The sequence below is a fragment of the Sturnira hondurensis genome, unplaced genomic scaffold (genome assembly GCF_014824575.4).
Source record: "Sturnira hondurensis isolate 20B ecotype Veracruz unplaced genomic scaffold, ASM1482457v3 Scaffold0013559, whole genome shotgun sequence".
Taxonomy (NCBI): domain Eukaryota; kingdom Metazoa; phylum Chordata; class Mammalia; order Chiroptera; family Phyllostomidae; genus Sturnira; species Sturnira hondurensis.
This window is the reverse complement of record NW_028086190.1, coordinates 5,875,932-5,881,931: the sequence shown is the minus strand read 5'-3', so window position 1 is coordinate 5,881,931 and position 6,000 is coordinate 5,875,932. Positions and strand designations below refer to the sequence as shown.

Here is a 6,000-nt window from a genome sequence, read left to right as displayed (position 1 = left end):
AAGTATAAAGGACACATGGACAATAACTAAGGTGGGGGGTGGAAATGGGAGGGAGGTGGGGAGCACTGGGTGGGGCAGGGCTGGGAATATAAGACAGAAAACTGTACTTGAACAAGAATTAAATTAAAAAAATAATAAATAAATAAATAAATAGGCAGCCTTGAACCTTGGGAAAGGTTAAAAAAAAAGAGGACTGTTATCTAGTCATATACATAAAAACCAAATTGGCTTAAAGTATATTTATTCATCATTCACCCAATGCTAAAAATTTAATATTTAATGCCTAATATTAGACAGTGTTCTGGTTGTGTCAACAAAGACAGATATTATAAAAATGTCAAAAGGCACTTCAAAAGAATATTAAATGTCAAAAGACCACCTACATGTCAGGCATTGACACCATCTAATTATAGAGAAAGAAATGTGATTTGCTTAGAATATCACAGGTATATATACGTATAAAATAGAACAATGTGGAATTGTCACAACTGAACCAAGTTTGACCCATTAAATGGAAAATACAGACAGTTCAGCCTGATTCTGTACAAGGTGCCAAGGGTGAAGATGAGAGTATTGGCTGATACCAGTGTGGGGGCAGGGCACACATGCCAGAGAAATTCCGAAAAATCTTCCAGACAACTTTCCTGGCTTTGTATTGAGCATTAGGTAAGGTGGAGAACTGGGAGATGGGAAAGAGGACCTATAGGGAGAAGGAATCAGGAAGAGAAATGGAAAATCTTTCCAGGAAGCTAAGACAGCTTTTTAAAAAAAGTTAATATAGTACATTCAGTAACTGTAATGTCAATATAATGAAAACATAGGAAACATTTATAGAAAGAGCCAGAAAAGTAGCCACAGCATTAAGCCACAAAGAAGACTACAACATGGGTGGAAGAATTCTTTACCTTGAAATGAAACATAGCCTAAGGACATGATTTATACTTAAAACTCTTAGTCATAGTATTAAGAGAAAATTTTAAATGGTTTTATGTTTAATATTGAGAGAATAGCAAATTTCATAGCATAACTTACTTACTTATTTATTTACATTTATTTTATGCTGAATTTACTCCCTGGCCATGAGTTTCAGTTTCTTCTGGGGTATCTCTTTCTTCTGTGCAACTCCCTCCTCTGCTTTAGGGACAATCTGCTCTTTTTCAGTGAGGATCATCTCAATCTGGCAGGGAGAGCTCAGGTATGGGTCAATCCTCCAATGAGCTCTGTAAGTTCTATGCTGCATCTTGGGAGCTTCGTTCACCTGGATGTGCTCAATGACCAAAAAATCTACATCTAAACCCATAAGTTCAGCATTACTCTCTGTGTTGTAAGCATGTGCAGCAAAAATTCAGCACTCTTTTTGGGCCACTGACCCTGTGTCCAGCCCCACTGTTTGACCTGGGCATACCTACCGACTCCACCATTGTATCGATGGAATGGGACACATTTCTTCTTTAAAGTGACATCTTTCAGATACTTGGTGGCTTTTCAAATATACATACCCTTGATGGCTTGGGCAGTTTCGTGAGTGTTCTTAAAGTGGACACGAGGATGCGAACCTCTTGATTTGCATGATTTTGTGGGGTTTTCTGGGTCAAGTGAATAGGGAACCATCTTCAGAGGTCACCTCTGGTCACTTTTGGGAAAAGGAAGAGTGAAGGTTCCTGGGAGAATCCATGAGAACTCAATGTCTCACCATATTTTATTTATTAAGCCTATGTTTATAATAACTATAATTTTATAACAGTTAATATTTTATCAGAAAAAAATATTGCTACAAGAAATGTCTGAGATTTTACTGCCTATGTTTTCTTTTAGGATTCTTGTGGTTTCACATCTAACACTTAAGTTTTTCATCCATTTTGAGTTTATCCTTGTATATGGTATGAGAAGATAGTCTAGTTTCACTTTTTGTACATATCTGCCCAATTTTCCTAATACCATTTGTTGAATAGTCTGTCTTTACCCCATTGTATGTTTTTTCTTTCTTTGTCAAATATTGACCATAAAGGTATGGCTTTATTTCTTGGCTCTCTATTCTGTTCCATTGATCTGTATGTCTGTTTCTATGCCAGTACCATGCTGTTTTGATTACTATAGCCTTGTAGTATAGTTTGATGTTAATAATATAGTATGATGTCTCCACTATGTTATTTTTTTTGTCAAGATTGCTGTGGTTATTTGGGATCTTTTGTGATTCCATATATATATTTTGAAATATTAATTCTAGTTCTGTGAAATCTGCCATGGTAGCTTGGTAGAAATTGCATTAAATCTATAGCTTGGTTTGGGTAGTTTGGACATTTTAATGATGTTAAATCTTCCTATCCATAAACATGGTATATGAGTATGCTTCCACTTATTTGTTTCTTTTTCAATTTCTTTCTTCAATGTCTTATAATCTTTTAAGTACAGGTCTTTTACATCCATTGTTAAATTTACTCCTAGGTATTTTGTTTTTTTTTAAAGCAATTATAAATGGGATTGTTTTCTTAGTTTCCCTTTCTGATAGCAGGGGTGTCCAACCTTTTAGCATCTCTGGGCCATAGTGGAAGAAGAGTTGTCTTGGGCCACACATTAAATATACAAACACTAACGAAAACTGACAAGAAAAAAAGGTTTTAAGTAAATTTACGATTTTGTGTTGGGCCACATTCATAGCCATCCTGGGCTGCATGTGGCCTGCAGGCTACAGGTTGGACACCCCTGTTTCATTATTGGTGTATAGAAATGCAACAGATTTTTGGATATTTATTATATATTCTGCTACTTTACTGAATTCACTTATCAGTTGTACAAATTTTGGGTGAAATCTTTAGGTTTCTCTATATACAGTATTATGTCATCTGTAAATAATGACAGTTTCACTTTTTCCTCTCCAATTTGAATGCCATTTATTTCTTCTTGTCTGATTGCTGTGGCTAGGACTTCCATACGATGTTGAATCATAGTGGTATCAGCTCAGGCAAGGGAACAAAAGAAAAAATGAACAAATGATCTACATCAAACTAAGAAGCTTTTACAAAGCAAAGGAAGCTATCAATAAAATGAAAAGAAAATCCACTGAGTGGGCGAACTATTCACTGATACCTCTGAAAAGGGCTTAATATCCATAATTTATAAGAAACTTCTAAAACTTAACACCAAAAAAATCCAATTGAGAAGTGGGAAAAAGATTTGAAGAGACACTTCTCCATAGAGGACATAGAGGTGGTCAATAGACATGAAAAGATGCTCAGTGTCACTAATCATCAGAGAAATGCAATTGAAACCACAATGAGATATTACCTCACAACTGTCATAATGGCTATCTGCAAAAAATCATCAAACAACAAGTGTTGGTGAGCTTGTGGAGAAAAGGGAGCCCTCATGCACTGTTGGTGGGAATTTAGATTGGTGCAGCCACTGTGGAAAGCAGTATGAAGTTGCCTCAAAAATTAATAATGAAATTGCCTTATGATCCAGCAATTCCATTTCTGGAGATATATCCAAAGAAACATGAAACACTAATTCAAAAGAATATATGCACCCTTATGTTTATTGCAGCAATATTTACAATAGCCAAGATTTAGAAAGAGCCCAGGTGCCCATCAGTAGATGAGTGGATAAAAATGCTGTGGTACATTAACACAGTGGAATACTACCTAGCCATAAAAGGAAAGGAAATCTTATCTTCTGCGATAGCATGGATGGACCTGGAAAGTATTAAGCTAAGTAAAATAACCAGTTAGAGAAAAACAAGTACCATACATAGGATTTCACTTACCCATATTTTTTGGATTATAACACACACTTTTCCTTCCAAATTTGGGAGGAATGATGGTCATTAATGCTGCTGTTGAGTTATGTTTACATTTGCATTGGTGAAATATTATGTTATTTATGATATTAAACATTTTACCACATTTTTGCTTCAAATTTTTTTTCCTATTTTCCTTCTGTAAAACCTAGGTGCATCTTATGGTCTGAAAAATATGATATATGTGAAATCTAATGAACAAAATAAACTAACAAAGTGGAGACAGACTGAAGGACAGAGAGAACATTCTGACAGCGTCAGAGGAGACGGAGGGGCTTGGAGGCTGGGTGAGAGGATGATGGTAGTAAAAAAAAAAAAAAAAAAAAAAGGCTCACAGACACAGACAACAACATGGTGATTGCCAGAGTAAAGGAGGTGGAAGGAAGTGAAGAAGGTAAAGGAAGGAGGTAAGTGGTGATAGACGGACACTTGCCTAGCAGTGGTAAACACACAATGTAATATACAGATGATGTATTATAGCACTGTACACCTGAAACCTATGTAATTTTATTAACCAATGTCACCCCAATAAATACAACAAAAAATAAAAAAAAGAAAAAGAAAAAATCTTCATAGTTTTTTTGCATGTAGCTGTCCAGTTCTCCCAACACCATTTGTTGAAAAGGCTGTCTTTACTCCATTTTATGTTATTGCCCCCTTTGTCGAATATTAATTGACTATAGACTATAGACTTTGCAACATCATGGATGGAACTGGAAAGCATTATGCTGAGCGAAATAAGCCAGGCGGTGAAAGACAAATATCATATGATCTCACCGTTAACAGGATTCTAAACAAACCAAACAAGCAAGCAAAATATGACCAATGACACTCAAATATGGAACAGGCTGACAGGGTCCAGAGGGGAGAGGGGAGAGAATCATAGGGGAAAAGGGAATGGACTCACATGAACAAGTATAAAGGACACATGGACAATAACTAAGGGTGGGGGGTGGAAAGGGGAGGGAGGCGGGGAGCATGGGGTGGGGGGTGGGCAGGGTTGGGAATATAAGACAGAAACCTGTATGTGAACAAGAATTAAATAAAAATTATATTAAAAAAATAATAATAAAAAAATAAAAGTTTAGTATGGCATTCACCAGTGGAAAATAAATAAATAAATAAATTTTTTAGGTTTTGTCTGAAAAAAAAAGAAAAAATCTTCATAGTTAATTTAAAAAGATTTTAAACTTTTTGGTGATTGTCTTAATGAAAAAGGTAATCTATAAAACTGCACATGNTGGGAATATAAGACAGAAACCTGTATGTGAACAAGAATTAAATAAAAATTATATTAAAAAAATAATAATAAAAAAATAAAAGTTTAGTATGGCATTCACCAGTGGAAAATAAATAAATAAATAAATTTTTTAGGTTTTGTCTGAAAAAAAAAGAAAAAATCTTCATAGTTAATTTAAAAAGATTTTAAACTTTTTGGTGATTGTCTTACATGCAACATAATTGCAATTATATTGAAAATTATGATTAGAAAAAGAAAATAAAATACTGTAATACTGAAATGTTAAATAGTGATTATCTTTAACAGGTAAATAAAGTGATTTTTTTCCAAAAATCATGGTGTTTTTTCATACTTTCCATGTTTTCTGCGGTGAACATGTATTATTTTCATAACACTAGGAAGCAAATAAAGTAACGGTGACAAATTACCCTCAGGTGACTTCTATAATCACTGTTATGCAGACAAGAAGCCACCAAAACTAGATCTTCCAATACTGTGGTTCTTTATACAAATCTCAGCACAGTGCTACCTAACTACCAATTTAATAATTGTGTGACCATTATAAGAAAACATAACACTCCAAAAAGAAAACATCTTTTGAATACAATATTTCTGCTAACTTAATAACATAGCAAAAAATCTATTTTAAATAATTTGCCCCAATGTCATACTAGGTCTCATGACAAAAAGTAGTTGACACTTCCACACGTGGCTATCACACCTGTTGTTTAGCACCTGGAAGAAGGCACTGGAGGAGAAGATATAGTCATCTCATCCTAACTTATCTGTGCTGCACAAGCCTGCCAAAGATGTTTAAATCATGTAACGAACAACGATCATTGGTCTGTGGATGCCTTTCTACCAGGCTGTTTGAGAACCCCTAGGGAACTGAAAGAGAAGTACCTCGCTATAAACTTTTAAGAGATATTGAAAGGCATCAAGCACTTGGGTGATACTCCCCAAG

The 6,000-nt window shown here is 34.9% G+C and overlaps 1 protein-coding gene and 1 pseudogene across 8 annotated transcripts in view; both read right to left on the bottom strand.

The window, feature by feature from the left end:
* FREM1 (FRAS1 related extracellular matrix 1) overlaps positions 1-6,000 on the bottom strand; it is a 178,701-nt gene that overhangs the window by 79,852 nt on the left and 92,849 nt on the right. The gene's annotated exons all lie outside the window — the stretch shown is intronic.
* On the bottom strand, positions 1,049-1,669 carry LOC118998024 (60S ribosomal protein L17-like; annotated as a pseudogene).